General features: G+C 39.6%; 1 protein-coding gene across 4 annotated transcripts in view; it reads right to left on the reverse strand.

Moving 5' to 3' along the window:
• Positions 1 to 27954, reverse strand: part of frs2a (fibroblast growth factor receptor substrate 2a) — a 107095-nt gene that overhangs the window by 52708 nt on the left and 26433 nt on the right. Inside the window, exon 2 of one of the 4 annotated variants that reach the window (XM_073059691.1) lies at positions 15540 to 15627. The exons of 2 other annotated variants lie outside the window; for them this stretch is intronic. The gene's annotated coding sequence lies outside the window, so the exon portion shown is untranslated. Of the gene's footprint in view, positions 1 to 13313; positions 13438 to 15539; positions 15628 to 27954 lie in introns of those variants that run through there. One more of the 4 variants, XM_073059692.1, reaches the window with a different exon arrangement.

Genomic DNA, 27954 nt, shown 5'->3' on the forward strand with positions numbered 1-27954 from the left:
TGGATTCCATGGTTTTCTGGTTTATGGCTGTCTGTGGGAAGGCAAATCTCAGTATTGTATGCTGCATTAATTGATAAATGTACTTAGAATCTTTGGATAAAAATATTAATTAAATCTGATCATTTAACAAGTTTGATGTGAAAAAGGATCAAGTAAACTTACTATGCCAATCCAAATTATTTTATTTTCTTTAGATAGAGGTGTCCCTATTGTATATAATGAATGATCTCATTGACAAATATTTCAAATAAAAAGCAATGAAGTGTTAAAGATACATCAGTAATAACCGGTGGCAGAATAACTGGCCGATCAGTGATCAAAGTGGTTTGTCAAGCAACAGTATTCAAATAAACTACAAGATTTACTCATTTTACTGATTTATTGAAATATAGCAGACAGGAATTTTTCTCTAGTTATGATCGTTTCTTCCCCTACACATCTCCCAGCAAACACACAGCAATTGTTTTTGAATAATTATATATTAAACCACACCTTCCTTCTGGCAAATGTTCCAGGCATAGCTCATTTAAAATTTTGGGCACCTGATCAATCAAAATGGTTGGGGTTATGTACTGAGTTAATCTCCCTCTAAAATGCTTGCAGTAAATCGGATAGTTGTTAGTTCAGACTGAGCTGCTTGGGTAGTTGGACAAAAAAATTAGCAGACATGAAAAAGCAATGCCTTTGTATGTAAATTCATAATATTCACATACTAGCAGCTGACAATGTATTTTTTTTTAAATGAGGGGTATTGATGTCCTGAATAAAGTTGCAGCAACTCTAGTGATCCACGTATACACAGGAACTATAGCTTTTATTAACAATAAATCTCCCAATAAAATCACTGTGAATTTTTTGTGGTATTTCCAATAACTATATTTACCTAGTGTGATAGGACCGATATACTTTAGCAGCTCTTAATACCATTAAATCCCTCTTTCCTTTTGTATTACAAAAGTACAATACCAAAATAAATAGTCGTTGGCGGTAACAAATCCAAGCATTTATCCCTGGACCTTAGGTGAGGTCAGCTGAGAAGATCATTGGGGTCTCTCTTCCTGCCATCACGGACATTTACACTACATGCTGCATCCGCAAAGAAAACAGCATTATGAAGGACCCCATGCACCCCTCATACAATCTCTTCTCCCTCCTGCCATCTGGGAAAAGGCTCTGAAGCATTCGGGCTCTCATGACCAGACTATGTAACAGTTTCTTCCCCCAAGCTATCAGACTCCTCAATACCCGAAGCCTGGACTGACACCTTGCCCTATTGTCCTGTTTATTATTTATTGTAATGCCTGCACTGTTTTTGTGCACTTTATGTAGTCCTGTGTAGGTCTGTAGTCTAGTGTAGCTTTCTCTGTGTTTTTTTTACGTAGTTCAGTCTAGTTTGTGTACTGTGTCATGTAACACCATGGTCCTGAAAAATGTTGTCTCATTTTTACTATGTACTGTACCAGCAGTTATGGTCGAAATGACAATAAAAGTGACTTGACTTGAATAAAAATGAACCAAGACTGGCTTCTCAACCCACTTTTTTCCTAATGTAATCAGACAGAAAACAATGAATTACCATTTTCCTGAAGAAATCATCTTTACATGACAAATATCAAGAGATCTTATTTTTTATGAGAGATCATAGAAAATGGCACGGAGCACTTTACTCCTCAAGGGTCATCGCAGTGCATACCAAGCCTCATACTTAGTTCGAACTTTTTGATACTCCATCTTTTTTGAACTGGTATTTCCCTTTCAAAATAATTTGTCATTTCTACAATATCAAACAGTACCATACCCAACAAACTGAATGACTTCATCCCACACCAAAAATTTCTAAGATTTTAAGACATTGTTTATTAACCTTTTTCTCCTTGGAATAATCTTAAAATAAGTCTCTCACGACATTGATGGAAGCTGCTGAAAATTATCACAATTGTTTTCTGTTAATTTTAATAATTTTTTTCAATCTCTCCAAAGGTAGCCCTTAACATCTTCAACTACAAATAAAACGTGTTCTCAATTTCTCTTTAATTGTAATCTTTCAGTTTTAACAGCATCCTTGTCAAATTATTCTCCATTTCTAAATACTCTTTCCTATGATAGCTGCACAAAAACATCATCTGATTACGCTGTTTTGGGTTCTCAACAAGCACAAATGGCCTGAAACTACTCAAGTGCCTGAAAGCTCAGGTGTGGCAGCCATCAATTCCAAAGAAATTTTACTCAGTTTTTAAAAGAACTACGTTACGTATTTTAGCATTACCTAGACTTATCAATAGTTGCTACTGACTACATTAGACATAAGAGTAAAAAATGTATCATTTTTTACTTTAAATTACTAATGGCCCAAGAGCCACCTTTGGAAGATTGGAAGCACCAATCTCTGCAGTAACTTCTATAATCACATGCTCCCAATCTGAAAAAGACCTGTTAATTCCTGTTTTTCTTTTGTTTTCTGTTCATTAATTATCATGGGATTCACTTTGAATTCTACATACTTTAAACTTCCTGACCAATCCCTGGTGTGGAATCTTTATATACTGCATTCAACTAGTCCTCCCTTATCTATTCGTAGTCACATCCCAATGAATGTCAAGGGATTAGTCAATTTTTCTTTCATATATCCATGCTGACAAGAATTACTGAAACAATGAGAGTACGGTAGTCTAATAGTTCTTGAATAGCACACGAGTTCTTGAATATGAACAGTGTAACTAAGGTAGGTTATATTTAAAAACAAATACATCCCCATCACTCCTAATAAGCTGCTAAAGATATCTTTGAGTGCTCTTCCTGAACAAAAGTCAACTGAAAATAAATACCAATTCATGATTAAATTTGTGATTAAAAATTCATGACTGCTGAACCTCTAGATTTAGTTGCCTGTCAACTTGCATCTACTTGGCTCTTTGTTTCAAAATTAATTACATTGTTGCCCCTGGCTGATTTCTTTTTATCTGAACATTCATTGAATAGTAATCATTTCACCACACCTATAATATGTACCAGAAATCCTATCATTCATTTAAGCCTTGCAGCATTCCATATAAAGCTAAATTTTGGTCTGAAGTAGATGCTGTTCCAGCTTCAGGCAACAAAGCACCTACTGTTTTCCTAATGATGGCCAAATTCTTCAAAAAATATTGGGGGGGAGAGAAGCATGCACAGGGTCACCAACATGTACCGAATTCTACCAATATCAGAACATTTTTCAGCTGCAATCATTCTGTAAGGTTCAAAGGCTTCTGAATGGGCCACATTTTCACAGCCGCATGCTGTCAAAATGTAGCAATCAGGTTATTAATTTGATACAGTCTTTGGCAACAACAATGGAACTGAAATCAGAATAAATCAAACACTCCAGAATACTGCAGCCAGTTGAACAGAGGAAAGGAAATATCCCCCTTCTCTGCTTCTGTTGTGTTTCTGTGTAATTTTCAGCATGGGGGAAGCAATGCTAATCTCAGAAATTTCAATAAGTAGAGCAGTTAGAAAACATGGTCTGACAAACACTCCACCACTGAAGTTCTTTTCCAAAACAGTGATTTAAGTTAAATGATTAAGCACTATGAATATTTTATGTTCAGACATTGTATTAGTAAATATGGACAAAAACTCAAAAGGTATCATGGCAACATTTAAATTCCAGTGAAAATGGTGCTGGTAAATCTATTCAAATACCCTCATAGGCTCATTTAACAAATACAATACAAAGAGCATCTTGAAGCGCCTATTGTTATTTTTCCATTTATGGGGAGCATTGAACTTTGACCTGCTGTCTTGGCTTCAATTGGGAAATGATGACTATTTTAAACCTTGTACAGCAGTACTTTGACAGCAAAAGAGATGTGCTATTAACTCTGAAAATATTGAACTACCCTTGTCTTTCATAGCACCTATAATAATTTCTAAGCAACTCAACAGTGCACTTCTGCAATAGGATTTTGTTGACCAGCCCAGAGGGCTCAGTTTATCCTTCCCTCGGTTGTCTATCCAGACCAAGAGACTATCAAATTTGAAGAGGTTGGTGCTTTTGCAATTCTTGTGAAACATTTTATTTGCCAGATACAAGGTTGCAGTCAGGGGCAACATTTCTGAGACCCAGATCTGTTTCACAGTTGAAGTAGATCTCTCTACCGCTTCTAAAGCGATGCACCACCCCGAATTGGACAGCGAGATGTTCCCTTCAATTAAATGTCAGAACAGTGAGAAAATGAACAAGCTGCTGTAAGAGAGAGGAGATGGAGACCTTTCACCAGGAGATGATATCTGTTCAGGGTATACATCTAGAAAGCCATTCTACCAGCAGTAAGTCAGTTTGGAACAATGTGAAACATGTTCAGGTATCTCTACTATTGTGTAGATTTTCTTAACGTGTACTGGTTATAATATGATTGATGCATTTAAGGAACACCATCTTCATTACCTGGGCCACATTGTTTATAACATGATTGCAATCACGAAAACCTTTAAAATCTATATTTGAAGGCAAGTACACTCTGTTCTGCTATAATGCAACTTTCTAAAACATGGAGTTTCTTTAATGTTACACTTGTATTGTTAAGAGTATCCTTGGAAGTCAACTATTTGTTCTAGCAACGTCAGATTACCACGGCCTTGAACTGTGGTTAAACTCTTTCCAGGTTTGTAATGCACTTACAGGCAGTCCCCGGGTTACGTACGAGTTCCGTTCCTGAGTCCGTCTTTAAGTCGGATTTGTACGTAAGTCGGAACAAGTACATCCAGTATTATTTAGCGTCAGTCAAACGTTTGTCTTAGTATGTAGTATATATTTTACCTTTCTATGCATATAAAACACTTAAGAAACGTATGCATTCCAATAATTAAACCACTGCGTTGCTTAGTAATAATTGTAGCTTTCATTGGGGCAGGGCCTTTCAAATGCTCCATTATTCTCACTTTATCCTTTATTCTTTAAAATTGTTCCGATCATTGACTGACTGTAGCCTAACGCTTTTCCAATGACCGATGGCATTTCACCTCTTTCCAAACGCTTATTATTTCCACTTTCTTTTCAATCGCGATCGCTTCCCATCAATGGAACAGAAACACTGTGGGCAGCGGGTTCCAAGCTCTGCCGGCCCCTGAACTGCACCACACTGAGACAGGTTAAATGGGACAAGTGGGGGCTGTGCTGGGTTTGGGTATTTGATCCTCCACAACATTCCACGTGGGAATTTAAACTGGAGGTGGCTGTGTTTTTTTTTACAAGGTCGAGTTGCAAGCTCAAAATCAACCTGGCACAGATGGTACAGGAGTCACTGGATCGACATCAACCCGGCACGGGAGCAGTCTGTCACTGGATCAAACTCGCGAACCTCCGTTCTCCAGCCCAGCACTGATCTCACCGCACCACCAGCCAACTGGAACGGTGGGGGGGGGGTCAGGGTGAATCTTACTAAGAACAATTTAAGCCAAATACAAAGTTAAATACTCAACACAGTGTCAACGGCAACGACTTATAATGGCAGACGGCGTCACTATCTGACTTAAAATGGCGGACGGCGTACTCCTTCCTCGGTTCGTAAATACAAGCTGCCCGTAAGTCAGACGTTGGTAACTCGGGGACTGCCTGTATTTACAAACTCTCTATTCAAAAATCATTATCAGTGATCAACAGGCAAAGCTTTACATGGCTTCCAGTTTATCCAAGATACCAGATGCCAATTACATCACACAAAACTACTTGCAGGCACCATGTCAAACTGAGGATGCATCATAACTGAAAGGGGTTTCGAAGTTCTAAAGTTCAAAGTAAAGTTTATTGGAGTACATATGTGTTACCACATACAACACTAAGATTCTATTTTTGCGAGCATACTTAGCAAATCTATAGATTAGTAACTGTAAACTGAAAACATCAGGAACTATACACTGTGACTGCTAAAGCACCCAAGCAACAGTTGTCGTATGCGCAGTCTCTCCCACCTTAGCTACTAAAACTTGTAACTCCTCCAGATTTGTCATAGGTCTTTTGGTGGCTTCCCTCACTAGTCGCCTTCTTACACAGTCACTTAGTTTTTGAGGACGGCCTACTCTAAGCAGATTAACAGCTGTGCCATATTCTTTCCATTTCTTAAATGATTGATTTAATTGTACTCCAAGGGATATTCAGTGACTTGGAAATTTTCTCGTATCCATCTCCTGACGTGCTTTTCAATAACCTTTTCACTGAATTGCTTGAAGTGTTCTTTTGTCTTCATGGTGTAGTTTTTGCCAGGATACTGACTCATCAACAGCTGGACCTTCCAGATACAGGTGTATTTCAAGTCAAGTCAAGTTGCTTTTTATTGTTATTTCGACCATAAACTGCTGGTACAGTAAAAACAAAACAACGTTCCTCCAGGACCATGGTGCTACATGAAATAACACAAAACTACACTAGACTATGTGAGACAACTCAAGGCTACACTAGACTATGTAAAACAACACAAAAACTACACTAGACTACAGACCTACTCAGAACCACATAAAGCGCACAAAACAGTGCAGGGCAGTACAGTAATTAATTAATTAATAATCAACAAGACAATAGGCACAGTAGAGAACAAATTCCAATATAATAATAAATGATGTAGATGTCAGTCTAGACTCTGGGTGTTGAGGAGTCTGATGGCTTGGGGGAAGAAACTGTTGCACAGTCTGCAATCCATTTTACCGCAAACCATTGAAACACTTTGACTGTACACAGGTGATCTCCATTTAACTAATTGTGAGATTTCTAAAGCCAAGTGGCTGCAGCAGTGATGATTTGGTGTGACATATTAAAGGGGGGGGATGACTAGTTATGGAATCAATTATTTTGTGTTTTCTATTTGTAATTAATTTAATCACTTTGTAGAGATCTGTTTTCACTTAACATGAAAGAGTCATTTTCTGTTGATCAGTGCCAAATAAACCCAAATTAAATCCACTGTGATTCAATGTTGTAAAACAATAAAACTTCCGAGGGGGTGGGGTGAATTCTTTTAATAGGGACTGTAAATAAATAGCAACAAGCATGAAATAACAATATAACAGAGTTCTTAAATGAATGTAATTATCCCCTTATGTTCAAGAGCCTGATGGCTGAGGGGTTGTAACTGTTCTTGAACCTGGTGGTGAGTCCTGAGGTATCTGTACCTTCTACCTGTTGGCATCAGCGAAAAAAGAACATGGCCTGGATGGTGGGGATCTCTGATGATGGATGCTGCTTTTTTATGGTAATATTTCACGTAGATGTGCTCAACGGTTGGGAGGGTTTTACCCATGATGTACTGGGCTGAATCCACTATCTTTTGTGTTCCCATACCAAGCTGTAATACAGCCAGAGGGCACACTTCCTACCACCTATCTGTAGAGGTTTCCAAAGGTTTTCGGTGACACGCTGAACCTCCGCAGACTCCTGAGGAAGTAGAGACACTGTCATGCTTTCTTCACAATTATATCGATATGATGAATCCAGGACAGGTCCTCTGAGATAATGACACCCAGGAATTTAAAGTTGCTGACCTTCTCCACCTCTAATTCTCCAATAACTATTGCTTCATGGACCTCCGGTTTCCCTCTCCAGAAGTCTACAATCAGTTTCTTGGTCTTAATATCATTGAGTGAGAGGTTGTTGTTATTACACCACTCAGCCAAGTGTTCAATCTCCTTTCTGTATTCTGATTCATCACTCCCTTTGTTAAAGCCCACAACAGTGGTGTCATCAGCAAACTTCTATATGGTGTTGGAGCCATACTCACCTACACAGTCATAGGTGTAAAGCAAGTAGAGCAGGGGGGCTAAGCATACATTCCTGCAGTGCTCCTATGCTGATTGAGATTGTGGAGGAGATGTTTCTGCCAATCTGGACTGACTGGGATCTACAAGTGTGGAAATCCAGGATACAATTGCATGATATCCAACCCATGTATGACCACAGACAGTGGATAATCTTAGACAATGCCTGGTATGCTGGCAACAGTCAAGTTGGCTTAATATTGTGACAATGGCATAAACAAGACATCAGAGCCAAGATCAGATTTATCACTGCTGTATGTTATGAAATTTGTTTCCTTTGCTGCAGCAGCACAATGCAATAAATAGGCAATAAATATTGAATAACTATAATATATATAAAAATAAAAACATGGCTTTAGTTACATACATTCTACCCATATAAAAATAAAATAGTTAAATTAAAAAAGTAGTCCAAAAATAGAAATCAAAATAAGAAAGTAGTGAGGTAGTGCTCATGGGTTCAATGTCCATTGAAAAATGGATGGCAGAGGGGAAGAAGCTGTTCCCGAATCATTGAAGGTGGGCCTTCAGGCTTCTATATCTCCTTCCAGATGGGAAGGAGGCACAACCTGGGTGCTGGATCACACAGACTTGCTGACAACATGGCTCAAGAACCAAACGCACAATCCATGAGTAGTATGCATGCAACTAAAATCATGTTATTCCATGAAACATAATAGAACTGATTACTGGCAACAATGTTCTGCTGCTCTGGTGGAGCCCTGTAGAACCATGCCCAACAAAAGCTTTCAAGATGCATGCATGGTATGCTCACAACCCAGCTAACTTCAGTTTTTGCCACACTGTACAATGAGCAGCAAGATAGGGGGAGGAAAATAACAAGGTAGGGAGGACACAACTCAACAGCTCCTTTCCCTCCATATTCTCCTTGAACTCATCCAAGCCCTATATCAAACTTTCCCCTTTGGTTCTATCAGGTGATGAAAATCATTCTCCATGGGCAACAGTGCCAAAGTAAAAGTCAGAAAAACAAATTTACAGGATTTACTTTCTTGTGCCTTTACAAGTTCTAATGCTACCACACAGCAATGTTCCAGTGCTCTTGGCATGGATGATGGCTTACTGGTGACTGCAGTGAATGTACATATTACAGAAAGGATGATAACAATTTGACCTTGCATGACAAAGGTCTGAGCACCCCCTGCCTGGAGTGTAATGACTACTTTCAGAAATCTGAGAATGGAATTGGTCCTTAACGTTAACTTGATTTCCTAACAGGATTGGCAATACACCAAAAGATTTATTGCACACATTTATTCTGTACCTTATTTCATGATGATCCACCATCTGCGATCTCAAGGACAAAATGTGTGATGCTATTTAACCATACCCCCATCATTTCTGCTGGACACTCTTGCCATAGGAAGTTCAGACATTTCAACTAGCTAGAGATAACATGTGAAGGTATGCCTTCATCACTAAGAATTGAGTGAAATTGTGTCTTTTTGAAAGGCCTAGATAGAGTGAATATGAATGATATTTCTTTAGGACCAGAGGACACAGCCTCACAATATAAGGAAGTCCCTTTAGAACAGAAACGAGAAGGAATTTCTTTAGCAAGATGTTGGAAAATCTGTGGAATTTCATTGCCACTGATGGCTGTGAAGGGCAAGTCATTGGGTATATTTAAAGTGAAGGTTGTTAAGTTCTTGATTAGTCAGGGCGTCAAAGGTTACAGGAAGGAGGCAGAAGAATGGGGTTGTGAGGGAACATAGAAATCAGCCGTGATGAAATCGCACAGCAGACTCAATAAGCCTAATGGCCTAATTCTGCTCCTATGTTTCATGGATTAACCTCCTCCTGCTCCTAATTTGTATGCTTCAATGACAATGGAAACACATGAAAATACTGCAGCAAATTAGATTACCGAAAGTTCTTAAAACTCTCTCCACTTTAAAAATTAGGGAAACTGTAAAAGGACATGGGATGTTTAACTTCTAATGCAATTATTTCATTTATTTTATTTCATTATTCCTTTAAATTCCATTTCTTTCAAGTAGTTTTGTGCTATTTCTCACCTAGTCCAAATAGTTGTGCTTGAGAAAAGTATGGTTTTCCTGTTGGCATTAATCAGCTGGTACTAAGAAAGAATGTAATTGCTTTTGGACTTAGAAATTATTTAAATACACTTAAAAGTACCTCTACAAAAACATTAGTAGACATAAGAGTATTTGCATTGTAAAACTATTTCAGATATTTGGTGCAGAGCTGCCGTTTGTCTGTTTTGCACAATGCTGGATTTAAATTCAGACTGCAATTCACCCTTCACTCAGGCCACCAACACAAATCTTCCCCCTCCCCCGCTCCCCCCACCCCAAAGATTAAGTCACCATCGTCTTACACTAGTCTGTAACGATTTTATGTTAGTAATCTTGGTTCCAATGATAGAAAAACATCTTGTAATTGGACTGATGAAAAAGGAATCATTTGAGGCCTCCATCGGTTAGGATCAACAAAGGATGTTGTGTCGTAGCTGTCTACATACACCAAGCCAGGGCAGTACAATATGGAGAGCAAGCTGTTGCCCATGCAGCAGGCTCCCCTCTCCATGCAGCTGAATGGCAGAGACCGATACAGTTTGACACCAGCAGCATCACAGGAGGTGCCAGTCATTGACACCCAGTCACAGCTCTGGGCTTTTCCTTGGAGTTTACTCCCGAAGCCTTCCCCACGAGTGAGTATAGCTGCAAGGAAGCATTGGTTTGAGATCAGAATTTTTCTTCTCCTAGATGAGCTGCCAACCACAGCTGATGAGCCCCATCTGCCTGAAGCAACTGGTTTTAAGGAGCCAGTAATCCGCCTTGTCCCTTCTCCTGTCAGTAGAAACCATTTCATCAGGCTTAGAAGCTAAGCCATTTATGAAGGTCAGGAGCTGGACTTGGTCGTCAGAGGCTATTTGAGCTATTATGTTTTCAAAGTTTTAAGAGAGCAAGTGTTCCTGGGTTATACATACATAGACTACTGGTAGTAATGGCTAGACTTACACAACACAGGAGCAATGTTTGTTTCATTTAATAATTTGCCAAGTAAGATCAATTGTGCCATCTCACAATTTCAGGGATAGCATTCTTCCAGATCAACAAGGGATGTGGTAAAATTTGGAGGGAGATGTTAAGAAAGAGGGAGAATAAAACAGGATTCATGTAAGTGGGTTCTTGGCCAGCAAGGGCCTGCCTAATCAAAGAGCCTGTTTCTGTGCTGGTATATTTATGGGTGGCACTTCTGCCTGCAGCTCATGTGACATGTCATTGGTTTGGGAAGATGATCAAACTCATGAGAACTTGGTAAGATGTAGTCATTTATCCAATGCCAAAGAAATAACAAGTCACATATTTATTGAGACAGGGTTGAGTATTGTGACATAACAGAAATGTACAGGAGTTCCAACACCAGTGACACTACTGGATTATTTTTAAATATTTTGGATAGCTTTTTCACTCCACCTTTTGGTTTTCCCAACTTATCTAAACTGTTATAGAGTAAAGGGTCGCATGGGAACAGTAGAATAATTTTCCTCTGGAAAAGAACCACACTGCTTCCAAATAATCAATCTGTGATTACACTACAGTTTATTCTTAGCAGTAAACACCCCCTTATTCTGCCAATCCAAGATTTGTTAATTATTGGTATGGCCACATGCTGTATCACAGACCACTTCAGGATGAAGACTGCACCTAACTTCAAAAATGTGAACCATGTGACAGTGTGGTTTTATCTCTGATGTTTACGGCCAAAATTCTTGTGGGTATGGTTCCACAATCACCCACATTTATCACTAATTTCAACTGCATCTTTCTTTGCTAAGACAAAGGTAACACATTACTCGGCTCTGATTACACTACTAGCTGTCAAGAATAGAAAAGGTGCTTTTTAAGATTCAATGATTCAAAGTACATTTACTATCAAAGAATGTGTAAATTATACACCTTAAAATTTGTTTGCTTACAGGCAGCCATAGAGCAAGAAACGCCAAGAACCCAATTAAAATAAAATAACCTATGTGCTGAGAGAGGGGAAAAAACACGCACATCATTAAAACAATAGGAGCAAATGACAGCATTCCAAACCAGACTGAGTCCTTAGATCTGCTCCCAGAGCAGCCAGAGTAGGCCCAAGCCTTGATCTCAGTTCATCATATTAGTGGGGCAAAAACGCTGTGGAACTCATAGAGAAGACATCTGCCAGAACAGTACACACCCTTGGCACTGCAGAGAGCGGAACGGACATTGCAGGAGAGTGAGCGAAAGCAGCCCAATCCTCACACTCAGGCTTTCCAGTCTATCTGGACCAGCGTTTAAATTGTCCAAGCACCGGGTAGTGCCTCGTTCTAGGACCTGGACTCCGGCACAGCAACGTGCTTCAGCCACACAGCCCAAGACCATGCATGAACAGTAGTACATGATTTAAACAGTAATACTCAATTTACTGAGGAGATGGACAGGACACTCCAACGTCTGTCACATCAAAATTCTTCAATTTCATACACACAATAAAACTCCGGACATTTTTACAAAATTTATATATCAAAAACTGTTAAAATATATATCAGCATCCACTGAGTTACAACAACCTGGGTGCATGTTTTAATTCTTAGTCTTCTCCTTGATGACAACTCATTTGAGACTTCCAAATCATTTGTCCATGAAGCTAGTGACTAATTAGGCATGACACCAGCTCATTAGACCTCATTTGTAACAATCATTCAAAAGATAAATTGGCCTATTCGGAGTGTGGTAATATCATAAAATCACAGAATATGATGGGAGATAAACATTAGATGTATTTTGTAATGAAGGAGCACCGCTGGTTCTGTAATCAAATGGCTGAATGTTGCCAATCAGTCACTAGGAGAAGACTACTCAAAATTACACAGCCCACTTACAACAATCTGGCGGCAGTGAGTAAAACCCAACTTATAAAGAAAGTGTGCTGTCGGCCTGCCGATCCATTTGAGAGGGGGGAGAATACCATAACCACATGCACACAAGCCCCACTGTAGTTTCTGCCTCACACCCACGTAACCTCCTTTGAGTGTGTGATTAGAAGGGCTGATGCATGATCACACCAAATTCCTTCCTTCAACTCACACATCAAGAGCTTGCCCTCTTGGCTGCATTCTTCCCCTGACAGGCTCGGTAACCTTAGCAACCAAGCACTCCTATTATGACCAGCTGGTCTTTTAAAGCTGTCTATGCTACCATCTGAACTTTTATATCACTTCAAACAAGGCCAAGAGTTTACTTCGACTCCCACGTCACTTTTATTCAAAGTAGAGATGGGGGCCTGGTTTACACTGAGAATGGGTCACAAGTGACACCCAAAGGAAAAGGCTGCATTTCCTTAAACCTTGGGTCAGACATAGTGCCCTGCTACACAGATTTTGCATGCAGTTTTGTTTAGCTTGGATTTGAACTGTTAAGAAAAAAAAGTTGTCAGAATTTGTGATTGTTGGCAAAGCACATTCTCGGCCTGTTCCTCATGGTGAAGCACGCTCTCAAACTAACCTCTCATGAAGCAGCTGCCAGGTTATCCAGAACCTTCCACATTGCTAAAAATGAATTCCAACTGTGTCAGCATTTGAGCACACTTTCAGCAAGACAAACTACAGCTCTGTTGCCTTAAAAAAAAAGGTATAAAAGACGACACATTCATACTACTGAAGCGTAGATGACTGCAGACGCCTAGGTCTCCCTCTGTAAACGAGCCTCAGTTCCAGAAACCAATGTGGCTGTATGATTTCACTGGATGTGAGCCAATTTCATTTATGCAATCCAGCGAACTGGTACTTGCATTCTATGGTCTGGTGTATAAAAATCCCAAAGCCCACTTCGCCATTGGAAACTGTCTCCCCAGTCTGACTGTTAAAGCAGGAATGCAATGAAAGGTGTTTGTTCCCTTGAAGAGAATGTAGTGACAACATGAGGATAAGGCTCTTGAACAACAAGTCTAAACACTTCAGGTATAATTCCTATAACACAAGAATAACTTTTTATGTTAGACTAATTTTAAAAAGGATCTAAAATTATCATTTCGGATTCAGTGCTCCTTCAAATTGCTTAAAAGCAGGGAGGAATCGATCTTTGTAATAGTGCCACAGTAGTGCACCGGTTAGAGCAACGCTGTTACAGCTCGGGGCACTGGCATTCAGAGTTCAATTCCATTCCTGTGGAATGTGTGGCTTTCCTCCAGGTGCTCTGGTTTCCTCCCACAATCCAAAGATGTACCACTTAGTTGGTTAATTGGTCATTGTACATTGTCCCAAGATTAGGTTAGGGTTAAATCGGGGGTTGTCGCAAGTTGCTGGGCAGTGAGGCTCGAAGGGCTGGAAAAACCTACTGTATCTCTAAATAAATAAACATGTATAGTGATGCCGTTGCGTTTAGAACATCGTTCCTATTTTAGACTCAGATTCATTTATCACACGTACATTGAAACACACAATGAATGTGTCATTTGCACCAACAACACAACCGAAGGATGTAGTAGGGGTAGCTCACAATATCACTAAACATTCCAACACCATATATAGTTATGTATATTTTATATTGTGTGACCGTGTTGCATACATCAGAATACCTGGTCCATTAGCAAGTTCACTTTACTGTGTCACACACTTTTATCTCACTGACCATAACTTATTGACTTTTATGATATGCAGTTATACAGAGTGTAAACAGCGGTTTCACCAAGCTTTTCTACCAAACATCATTTAAATACGAATGCAAATTAATTCTTTAAATTACTTATTAACTAAGTAATTTCAGGTTAAAGTACTTAATATGCCACATGAATACATAGTTTCAAGACAGTACAAATCAGAGTGAAGCAACTCACTGAGTGAAACAAGTCACATTAAACATAATTTGACAAGCCAACTGTTGAGACCTAAAATACTGACTGTTTCTCCACAGATGCCATCTGACATGTTGAGCACTTCCAACTCTATCACTGCTTTGCAGATTCAGTTCCAACACCTGCAGCCTACTTTGTTGGAAGTATTGCAACCAACTTATTCTGCAGAAGACAGCTACGTACACTCTGGATTTAAAGTTGTACTTAGCCAAGGCTTTGAGAATTTTTGACATGGCCAGTGCAAGAACATGCACAGCTCAAGTATGAAACACCTTCTGGGTTGGCACAGTAGTGTAATGGTTAGCACAACGCTCTACAGTACCAGTGACCAGGGTTCAATTCCTGCTGCTGCCTATAAGAAATTTGCACATTCTCCCAGGACAGTGTGGGTTTCCTCCCACGGTCCAAAGACGCACTGGTTAATTGGTCATTGTAAATTGTCCTGTGATTAAGCTAAGATTAAACCGGGGGATTGCTGGGTGGTGCAGTTCAAAGAGATGAAAATAAACAAACAACAAGGATAGTGTGTCATCATCTGGCTGTTCCAACTCTTTGAATGAAGGTACAGTATGATTCCACATTCCATGGCAAAAAATATCAAAAACAGATACAACACAGAAACAGCCCCAAGTCTGTACTGACCATCAAGTGCCCAATTACTAATTGTAACCATTTTTATTATAATTTACAACTAAATCCATTTGATATTCTTCTCACACACCTATCAACTCCTGCAGATTACACCACCCACCTATACATATGCAGCAATTAGCAGCGGCCTATTAACTTAACAAATCACACCTCTCTGGTGTGCGGGAAGAAAATGGAGCAGCCTGGAGGAAACCTATATGGTCAGCAGGATAATGAACTTCGCAAACCTTGCAGAGACAGCACCCAAGGTGAGGATTGAACTTGAGTCTCTGGCACTGTGAGGCATCAGCTCCATTAGTTAAGCCACTGTGTTGCCTAAAAAATGATACATAATTTTTTAAAATCTGGTCTAATACAACTGTACTGTCACAAATCATCCACTTTTTTAAAAATGAAAAATACTGTTCCTTATGAAAAGTTAAAAACTACAGATGTTGGCAATCTCAAATAAAGGCCATTTATACAAAATATTACATTTTCTTTTCTATTGTTTTTGCAAGAGACCCCAGAGCAAAATTAAGCTTAGATTTATAGAACAGAAACCAACAATAGTTAAAATTAACCTGCTATAAACAGCTCGTCTGGCTTTTTTCTGGAAATGTAGCATCACAGATAAACAGTTGATCAGAATCAAATTTAATATCAATGGCAATGCCATGAAATGTGTTGTTTTGTGGTAGCAGTACTCCCTACAAAGCGAAACCTCATAACATGAATGGCAGCGGTGTTTCAGTACCAGATGAGCTCAATGCCTTTTATGCCTGCTCTGAAAGGGAGAAGATCCTCGCTGCACCCAGTGACCCCTATAATCTGTGTCGGAGGCCAATGGCAGGCTGTCTTTCAGGACAGTGAACCCTTGTAAGGCAACAGGCCCCGAGGGAGTATCTGCTAAGGCACTGAAAGCTTGTGCCAACCAACTGGCAGGAGTATTCAACCTCTCAATGCTACGGTCAGAAGGTCCCACCTGCTTCAAAAGGGCAACAATTACACAAGTGCCCAAGAAGAGTAGTGTGAGCTGCCTTAATGACTACCTCCCAGTAGCACTCACATCTACGGTGATGAAATGCTTAGAGAGGTTGGTCATGGCCAGAAAGAACAACTGCCTCAGCAAGGACCTGGACCAATTCAATTCACCTATCATCATAATCACTACAACAGATGCATCTCAACGGCTCTTCATATGGCCTTAGATCACCTGGACAATACAAACACCTATGCCAGGATGCTGTTTGTTGACTATAGCTCAGTGTTTAACACCATCATTCATATAGTACTGACTGATAATCTACTGAACCTGGGTCTCTGTAGCTCCCTCTGCAATTCAATCCTCAACTTCCTAACCGATAGACCACAATCTGTGCGATTGGTATTAATAACTCCTCCTCACTGACAATCAACATTGGTGCACCTCAAAGACGTGTACTTAGCCCACCGCTCTACTCTCTATACTCAAGACCGTGTGGCTATGCACAGCTCAATGCCATCTATAAATTTGCCTAAATATACATTGTTGGTAGAATCTCAGATGGAGAGGAGAGGGCATCCAGGAGCGAGATATACCAACTAGTTGAGTCTTGTCAGAGCAACAACCTTGCACTCAACATCAGTGAGACCAAAGAGCTGACTGTGGGCTTCAGATAGGGTAGACGAGGGATCAGAAGAGGGGATAATGAGCAATTTCAAGTCCCTGGGTGTCAAGATCTCTGAAGATCTAACCTGGTCCCAGCAAACTACTTATTGGACTTCTGTATAATGCTGTGCTTCCATGTTTCTCGAGCTTTCATTGAGGTAAATACATCCAGGACATTCTGCTTGTCTGGCAGACTTGGGAAAAGTTTCGGAAGTCACAGATGAGCAACACTACAGAATATCCAGATTGTAACCTCCTCAGTGCCACAGGCTCAAGCTCTTCACTCTTAATCTTTCACTCTATTCACACCACTTTCATTCTCATAGAGGGATCAGAAGTGGAGAGAGTGAGCAATTTCAAGTTCCGGGGTGTCAATATCTCTGAGGACTGAACATGGACACAATATATCATACAGCTATAAAGAAGGCAAGGGAGAGGCTACATTTCATTAGGAGTTTGAGGAGATTTGGTTTGTTATCTAAAACACTCGAAAATTTCTACAGATATACAATGGAGATCATTCTGACTGGCTGCGTCACCGTCTGGTACGTGGTGGAGCGGGGGGGGGGGCTACTGCACAAGATCAAAGTTAGTTGCAGAAACTTGTTAAGATTAGTCAGCTCCATCATGGGTACTAGTCTCCATAGTATCCAAGTCAACTTCAAGGAGCAATGCCTTAAGAAGGCAGCATCCATCATCACCCAGGATATGCCCTCTTCTTATTGTTACCATCGAAAAGGAGGTACAAACTCAACTATTCAGGAACAGCTTCTTCCCCTCTGCCATCCAATTTCTAAATGGATATTGAACTCATGAAAACTACTTCACTTTTTTTTGGGTTTTTTTTGCACTACTTATTTTAACTTAACTTTTTAATAGACATACATATACTTACTGTAATTGTTTTTTTCTCCACATTTATTAATCATATATTTCATTGTGCTCCTGATGTAAACTTAACAAATTCCATGACATATGCCAGCGATATTAAACCTGATTCTGATTCTTTCTAATGCAAGATGAAAAATACAATCCATTTGGGGACGATTTGTATAACTGTAAAAGATCTAACAAAGACACTTAAATTTAAGGAAAATTAATACTTGGGTGTAGCAGAAATAGTCACTGAATGTGATTTTTTATTACTTTTGGAAGGAAACTTCACGTAAATGTATTTTACGTAGTGACTGGCATTAGATTTAATATAACCGCCTTCAAAACCTTTTTTTAAAAAGCAGATAATGTTTGATTCTTGGTAATTTTCAAACACTTTGCTCTTGTACTTATTTAGCCTAAAACTGATATAGAAAATATCTATAAAAAGAGAACATTTAATTTAGCTCAAAATTGAATAGAAATTGTGGAAAACTTTGTTTGGACTAGGTTTATGACATATTATCTCATTTTCTTCATTATTAGTTCATCACCAAATTGGTGACTGTTCTCTGACCTCAGCTTCAACTCCCATATCTCAACTATGAAGATCAATTTCCTGTTTTGAAAAAAATTTTCTTCAAAACAGTAAACAGACTAAAATGCCCAAGACTGTCAATATTTGATAATGTTCCCATACTGGTGATTCTTCCCCCCAACCTGTCTCTAGTACTCCCATACAGGAGAAAGATCTTGCCCAACTCTAATCTACATTCTTCTTTCATGCCTTTACTTAAATTTTCTCCTCTTTCTCAATTCTATTTTAGACACTACTACTGTGGTCCGTGGGTCCTCTGTACTTTCCTGGCTTGTTCATTGGTGTAAATTCCATATCACCTTTCTCTCAGGCTTTTATTATTGAGAATTCTCATCATACTTTATTCTAATAAAGCTAATTTTTCATTAAGCAACAAAGCCATTTATTTTATTTTCTCAAACATCATTTCCTGATTAAATGACCTGGCCTTTTAATTTGTATAAATTGGAAAACCAGGGTTTTTCCAATTGGAAAAAAAAGGCTAAAGTATTTTGTAAAAAGTCTCTCCAAATCAGAAGGCACATACAGGCAAGGCTACTGAAATGCAGCCCTAAATGTAGATGCTACATTATTCAACTTAAAAAGATGTGTAGCACACACCATAATGTTCAACATCTTAGGAAACTATCAACTTCAGTTTTTACCCTGGCTTTAGCTTATTAAAATTGGCCGTCTTAGGGAAACATGCCCACTAAATGCCATCAACATACATACCTGGCCTACTCCTCGGCCTCCCTCCCTCCCTCCCCCACCCACAGATGCACGAGACTCAGAGGGGGCAAGAAGTCATTCATTTCATTCAGCCCTACATAAACTTAGGCGCTCATTATCTAGGCTTTTTAGAAAGACTGGCCGCAGTCACGACTTCTCTACAAGACAGGAGGAATTTGCCATCAGAACCTCTCTGCACCAATGCTAGTAGAACATAGTAATGGTAGATTGTTGTTCTAATTATGCTCTTGTAAGAATGTATAATTTCTGTTTTTCTTGTGAATGCTGCTCATTCGATGCTATATGCTTGTGATGCTACTGCAAGTTTTTTTATTGTACCTGTGCATACAAGCACTTGTGCAAATAACAATAAATTGAAGTTGACTTTTTGACATTATCCATTGATCTCTAAACATACATCAAAAATTTTAACTAAGAAACTATGCCCAGATTCAGTTTCGTCCAGCCGCTTTTGATTAAGGGGGAAAAAATGGGAAAAAATATTAGATCTGAAATGTAAGATGTATTTGAATCTTCCTAAGTGTACCTTGACTTAGTTTTTTTTGATTACTCTCATGAAATTTACTGTCTATAATTTCTATATACTAGCACTGTTTCATAAGTATAACAAGCTTCTAAAGTACTGATAAAATTTCTACTGTCCACTATGACCATTTTCTTGTAAATTCATTTTTTAAACATATGGTCTTGATGATAAGTACTAACAAAGAAATTCAAAAATGTGCCAAAAGATGACCTTGAGCTTCATTCAGATATCAACTTATTCTGATATAACAGTTTTTAAAATCTTAAGTTCTTGATAAAATTTATGCTGGCCATAGTATTATGTTTACAAGCTTTGCAAGTCATATGATCTCAATATAAAAACTGATCCAGAGTTGAAATTGTGGCAATTTGGATATCATTTTGAAAATGGAATAGCAAATAAAATTGGTATTAACAATCTTTAACTCAAACATGCATTGTATTTGACAATGATCTTTGTGTCCTCATTGGATTCAGGAGGAATACCAGAAGATTGGTGGATGGCAAATGTTATTCCTTTGTTCAAGAAAAATAAGTGATAATCCTAGATATTATGGACCAGCGAGTCTTACATCAGTAGTGGACAAACTATTGGGGAAAAGTTTTAGAGCCAAGATTTACAAGCATTTGGAGAAGCATCATCTGATAAGCATGGATTTGATGTGGCAAAACAAAATGATGAAGATAGAGCAGAGGATGCAGTGTATACAGTATGCATTTTAGTAAAGAGTTTGACAAGGTTCCCCATTGTAGGCTCATTCAGAAAATCAGGAGGCAAGGAATCAGAGAAATCTGGCTGCACGGATTCAGAAATGGCTTGCCCACAGAAGAAGATGGAGCAAATTTTGCCTGTTAGTCAGTGACCAGAGGACTTCTGGGACTCTTGCTCTGTTGAGCAAATGACTTGGTTGAGGAAGTGGGATGGTGGGTGAGCAAGTTTGCAGATGACACAAAGATTGGTAGCATTGTAGATAGTGTAGAAAGTTGTCAGAGTTACAGTGGGCCATCGTTAGGATGCAGAGCTGGCCCAAAAAGTGGCATATGGAGTTCACCCAGAAAAGTGTGAAGTGATTTACTTAAGGAGTTTAAATTTGAAGACAGAGTACAGGGCTAATGTTAAGATTCTCAGCAGTGAAGGGTGGGGGGGGGGCAGGATCTGGAGGATCATGGAGTCCATGTCCACAGATCCTTCAAAGTTGCTGCACGTTGGTAGGGTGGTAACGAAGGCACATGGTGTACTGGCCTTCATTAGTCAAGGGAATGAATTTAAGAGCCACAAGGTAATGGTGAGGCTCTATAAAATTCTGGTTAGACCACACTTATGATTATTGGGTACAGTTCTGGTACCCTCAGTATAGGAAGGCTGTGGAAGCTTCAGAGAATGTGCAGAGGAGATTTACCAGGATGTTACCTGGATTAAAGAGAGTGCCTTATGAGGATAGGTTGAATGAGCAAGGGCTTTTCTCTTTGGAGTGATAGAGGATGAGAAGTAACTTGATAGAGGTGAACAAGAAGTATTGACAGAGTGGACAGCCAGAGACAGTTTCCTCAGGGCAGTTAATAAGGAAGCAAAATTTTAAAGAGATTGGAGGAAATTATAGAAGAGATGTCAGAGGAAAGTTTCTTTACACAGAGGGTGGGGGAGGTGCATGGAACACTATCACAGGTGTTGTAGAGGCAGATACTTTAGGGACATTTAAGAGACACTTATAGGCAAGTGGGTGAAAAGAAATGGAGCTATGTGAGAGGAAAGGGTTAGATTGATGTCAGAGTAGGTTAAAGGTTAGCACAACATTGTGGGCCAAAGGGTCTGCACAGTGCTGTACTGTTCTATGTTCTATTTACTACAGATTGCCAGCAGAGTTAAGAACTGTACAATGCCGAATTTATTTTGAGAAAGGGTCACAAGTTAGTAAGCTCCCAGACCATAATACTTGTGATTGTATTTCAATATTTCCCATTAAGTAATCATAGAAAATTTTTTAGAAGTTAAAAAATCCTTTGACTAGGGCCTTTAATAAGAACTATTATAAGCACAAGGCCTTTCTAATAGTTTACATGAGCAAACACTCAATACTCTCCAGTAAAGTCTTCCATTAAGCCAAATGAGTTCATAAGGTCATTTAATCCTTGAAAAGCATATACCAGAGTAATAAGTTCATCAGAAAAACAAATAATATAAATTAGAATTAGGAATGGGCTACTCAGCCATAAGACCATTAGATATAGGAGCAGAATTAGACCGTATGGCCCATAAAATCTGCTCCATCATTTCATCAATTCTGATCCAATTTTCCTCTCAGCCTTAATCTCCTGCCTTCTTCCCATGTCTCTTCACAGCCTGACCAATCAAGAACCTATCAACGTCTGCCTTAAATATACATAAAGACTTGACCACCATAGCGGCTGTGGCAAAGAATTCCACAGATTCACCTCTTGCTGGCTAAAGAAATTCTTCATCTCCATTCTAAAAGGATGCCTCTCTATTCTGAGGCTGTGCCCTCTGGTCTTAAGACTCTCCCACCACAGGAAACATCTTCCCCACATCCACTCTATCAAAGCTATTCACCATTCAATAGGTCACCTAGTCTCATTCTTCTGAATTCCAGCAAATACAGGCCCAGAGCCACCAAATGCTCTTCATGTGACAAGCCAACCATTCCTGAAATCATTTTCATGAAGCTCCTTGAACCCTCTCCAGTTCCAGCACATCCTTTCTAAGATAAGGGGCCCAAAACTGCTCACAATACACCAAGTCAGGCCTCACCAGTGACTTATAAAGTTTCAATATTACATCATTGCTTTTATATTCTAGTCCTCTTGAAATGAATGTTAACATTGCATTTGCCTTCCTCACTAGTCTCAAACTGCAAATTAAGTTTTAGAGAATCCTGCACAAGGACTCCCAAGTCAGTTCTTCATATTTTCTCTCCATTTAGAAAACAGTCGACACTTTCATTTCTTCCAGCAAAGTGCATGACTATACACTTCCCAAGACTATATTCCATCTATCATTTCTTTGCCCTTTCTTCTAATCTTTGTAAGTCCTTCTGTATTCTACTTCCTCAAAAATACCTGCCCCTCCAGCTATCTTCATATCATCTGCAAACTTTGCAACAAAGCCGTCAAATCAATCATCCAAATCATTGGCATATAACGTAAAAAGAATCGGTCCGAACACAGACACCAGTGGAACACCACTAGTCACTGGCAACCAATCAGAAAATGCTCTCTTTATTCCCACTCTTTGCCTCCTGCCAATCAGCCACTGCCTTATTCACGCTAGAATCTTTCTTGTAATACCATAGGCTCATAGTTTGTTAAGTAGCCTCATGTGTGTCACCTTGTCAAAGGCCTTCTGAAAATCCAAGTACACAACATCCACTGAATCTCCTTTGTCTATCCTGCTGGTTATTTCTTCAAAGGATCCCAAGAGAATTATCAAATAAGATTTTCCCTTGAGGAAACCATGCTGACTATGGCCTATTTTATCATGTGCCTCCAAGTATCCTGATACCTCATCCTTAATAATTGACTTCAACATCTTCCCAACCAGAGGCCAAACTAACCTGCCTATAGTTTCCTTACTTCTGCCTCTTTCCCTACTTGAAGAGTGGAGTGACATTTGCAATTTTCCAGACTTCTAGAACCATTCAAGAATCTAGTGGTTCTTGAAAGATCATTACTAATGGCTCCACAATCTCTTCAGCTACCTCTTTCAGAACTCTGGGGCGTACACCATCTGGTCCAGGTGACTTGTCTACCTTCAGATCTTTCAGTTTCCTAAGAATCTTCTCTCTTGTTATGGCAACTTCACACACTTGTGTAAAACTTTCAAAAGACCACTAGTCTTTGAATAATGGAATGGATTTTTTTCCACTCACCCAAAATAAAGTGATGACCATTGGGTAAGTTTTGATATAATGCTTTAAAAAAAATCACTTCCTTCCCATTGGAATGCTAGTGCATGTTAAATGCCTAAATCCATAAAACTAAGCTTGAATCCTTAAGATGACTCTTGAGATGTGTACAATAACTGAACTGAAGCTACACTTGAAAAGGGTACAGAAACTGAACTAGAGGTTGTCATTTCCATTTACTGCAGTCCTCCTCCAACATCTTTCTCAAACGCTCAAATGACATTTGCACCTACATAGATTTTTGGCTTCTCTCCCTCAATTCCTAGGTATTTTTCTATTTCGTGACATCTTTCATCCTAGTACCAAGGAGGCATTATACCCTTTGTAATTCCAGTCAACAGTTCAAAATTTTTTAAAATGAAGACCAAGCCTTGAAAGACTTGTCTTTATGTACTCCAAACAGAAGGAACTTTCACTGGTTTTCAGGCAGTTCAGCTATGCCAATGAACTCCATTGGGACACACAGAATTTATCTGGCTCATTTTCTGGTACTCTTCATTGTGATTGCTACATTTTTCTCAATTTCTTTCTGCCTCATTTAATGGCTGCTTTGTGTCATTTGAGGAATGCAAGCCTGAAGCATGGTGGTTCGGATTTAAAAAGGGAGCTATAAAACATTCTTAGCTCAGGGAAAAAAAACACATGTTTCAGAAAGAGAACTGCCACAATGAATTCAAATACTAAGTATGCAATCAACATTAAAAGCTACCATCTTATGTAACTGTCACTTGACTTGAACACATTGGGCATAATCAGAATCAGATTTAATATCACCAGCTCATGCTGTGAAATTTGTTGTATTTGTGGCAACTGTACTGCGCAACACATAAAAGAAGGAAAAGGAAGTATATATATTAACTTAGATAATTAGTGCAAAAATAGAAATAAAAAAGTAGTGATATAGTCTTCATGGGTTTGATGTTCATTCAGAAATCGGATGGCAGAGAGCTCAAATGAAACTATTTCCAATGTCACACTAACAAACATCTCATTCTACCTATCCACCTTCTCCACAGCTCAAAACATCCTTAATTCTAATCTTTCCTAGTACTCAGAAATGGCTGATGATGTGAAATGTTAACTGTTCTCTCTTCACACATGCAGACTGACCTGCCTACTACCAGCATTTCCTATTTTATTAAATTTGTTATTTCAGAGATCCTAGTTTACATATCTGAAGAGCATTTCACATTTACATGTCATCATATTATTTAATTTTAAAGCACTTCATAACCCAGGAACATTTACTACTAAAGAAAGGACGAGCAGTCAGTATTCTGGACCATTGACCCAGAGACACAAAAGTTCAAATAGCACCATGAAGAGTTTACATTTAATGGAAAAACATCTGGAATTAAAAATCAATCTCACCAAGTGTGACCATGCAACTCCTGGAATGCTGCAATACTCAAATGTAATTCTTATACATCTCTAAGTCCATAAATGTGGTAAACTCTTAACTTCCTTTCAGCCAAAAAGCTGTTAGGGATGGAAGGGCTTGCTCCATGCTGTATCTCTAAATAATAAAAATATCCTGTGATGTCCTCACACCATGAGCAAATAAATGCCTACAGACGGGATTCTGGTTGTATAGAAGGAATAAATCATTTACCTTAGTCAGTGCTGTCCATCAATATTACTTTAATACTTTTGCAGAATGGCATTCCAGAATTACATGAAATGAAATTACAACTCTTAAGATTCAGACCAACCAGCATTTTTACAGTTTTAATACATTAATATTTGCCCCAAAGCTCAGTGGCATTCGCAAAGAAAATCTGGTACAGCTAGAAGCCATCAATTTGTTGGGGAAAGAAGCTATATTGTGGTTTCCTTCTTAAAAGTAAGATTGATTGATGCAAATATTCTACTTTTACAGCAAGTTGTGAAACAAATATGATTTCTTGAGATGGTTGGCAATCACCAGTCTTTGAATGCATCAAATAAATTCCTCTCTCCCATTTCCCGCACATCTGCCCTCACCCCATCCACCTACCACCCCACTCGGGATAGGGTTCCCCTTGTCCTCACCTACCACCCTACCAGCCTCCAGGTCCAACGTATAATTCTCCGTAACTTCTGCCACCTCCAATGGGATCCCACTACCAAGCTCATCTTTCCCTCCCCCCCCCCCTGCATTCCACAGGGATCGCTCCCTAAGCGACTCCCTTGTCCACTCGCTTCCCCATCCCTTCCCACCGATCTCCCTCCTGGCACTTATCCTTGTAAGCGGAACAAGTGCTACACCTGCCCTTACACTTCCTCCCTCACCACCATTCAGGGCCCCAGACAGTCCTTCCAGGTGAGGCGACACTTCACCTGTGAGTCGGCTGGTGTGGTATACTGCGTCCGGTGCTCCCGGAGTGGCCTTTTATATATTGGTGAGACCCGACGCAGACTGGGAGACCATTTCGCTGAACACCTACGCTCGGTCCGCCAGAGAAAGCAGGATCTCCCAGCGGCCACACATTTTAATTCCACATCCCATTCCCATTCTGATATGTCTATCCATGGCCTCCTCTATTGTCGAAATGAATCCAAACTCAGGTTGGAGGAACAACACCTTATATACCGGCTGGGTAGCTTCCAACCTGATGGCATGAACATTGACTTCTCTAACTTCCGTTAATGCCCCTCCTCCCCTTCTTACCCCATCCCTGACATATTTAATTGTTTGTTTTTTTTTCTCTCTCTGCCTGTTCTCCATCTCCCTCTGGTGTTTCCCCCCCTTTCTTTCTCTCAAGGCCTCCCGTCCCATGATCCTTTCCCTTCTCCAGCTTTGTATCACTTTCGCCAATCACCTTTCCAGCTCTTAGCTTCATCCCACCCCCTCCAGTCTTCTCCTATCATTTCGCATTTCTCCCTCCCCCTACTACTTTCAAATCTCTTACTATCTTTCCTTTCAGTTAGACCTGACGAAGGGTCTCGGCCCAAAACGTCGACAGTGCTTCTCCTTATAGATGCTGCCTGGCCTGCTGTGTTCCACCAGCATTTTGTGTGTGTTGGTTAAATAAATTCCACTTAGCCTTCCAGCCAGGTAAAGATATCAATTATAACCGACATTTCAATGACAAACTCCACCATCTTCATCAGGGATGATGCTGAGGCATGTCTAATCCAGTGGTATTTATACCCCCTGTCAAAGAATTTACTCTGATTTATCATATTTTACTGCACTTACCTTTGAGGGACTTTCCTCTTTAGGGAACAGAAATGAAGACACTGACCTCAGTATAAGGTTAACCCTTTAATACGTGATCTTGAGGAGCTGTTGTCTTACGTCTCCGCCAATGTCAGGTTACATCTCAAATTTATACAGTAACTTTTGGGCAATAGCCAACAGCTAAACATAATTAGTCAGCAGCTTCAAGAAGCACTTATTAAGTATCAGCAAGTCTAACAATGTTCCTGCACGATACACAAAAGTAGGAATGCACGTCTACAGTCAATTCCTATATTTGCTAGACAATCTCCGAAAAAGGTTAACGATACCTTATAAATGGCGTGATCTATTTCTAGCTATTGTTAGCTTGCACAAGCAAGGCAGCATCTGCACCTTATCCTGTCACTCTCATGACCCAAGTCTTGAGCAATACTTAACTAGTTAAGCCTGACAACAGAATTTAATTTTCTTTTTAATTTTCTTCCATACTCCCGTAGTTCACCCCGCCTGATTGGTTAGTCCTCATCCGTCAGAGATTGCATAGCATTAAAAAAAAGTAAGTATGACAGAGCTAAGGTGAGTGGGAGGACAGATGATTGGGAAATTTTTAAGGAACAACAGAACTTAACTAAAAAGGCAATACGGGGAGAAAAAATGAGGTACGAACGCAAGCTAGCCAGGAATATAAAGGAGGATAGCAAAAGCTTTTTTAGGTATGTGAAGAGAAAGAAGATAGTTAAGAACAATGTTGGGCCCTTGAAGAATGAATTGGGTGAAATTGTTATGGGAAACAGAAATGGCAGAAGAATTTAATAAGTACTTTAGATCTGTCTTCACTAGGGAAGACACAAGCAATCTCCCAGATGTATGGATGGGCCAAGGACATAGGGTAACAGAGGAAATGAAACAGACTGACATTAGGAAGGAAACAGTGATGAGTAGACTGATGGGACTGAAGGCTGACAAATCCCCAGGTCCAGATGGTCTGCACCCTAAAGGAGGTGGCTCTGGAAATTGTGGATGCATTGGTAATCATTTTCCAATGTTCCTTAGATTCAGGATCAGTTCCTGAGGATTGGAGAATGGCTAATGTTATTCCACTTTTTAAGAAAGGAGGGAGGGAGAAAACAGAGAACTATCATCCTGTCAGCCTAACATCAGTAGTGGGGAAGATGCTAGAGTCCATTATTAAAGATGAAAT

Source organism: Hemitrygon akajei, chromosome 10, assembly GCF_048418815.1.
Source record: "Hemitrygon akajei chromosome 10, sHemAka1.3, whole genome shotgun sequence".
In the NCBI taxonomy this organism is placed as follows: domain Eukaryota; kingdom Metazoa; phylum Chordata; class Chondrichthyes; order Myliobatiformes; family Dasyatidae; genus Hemitrygon; species Hemitrygon akajei.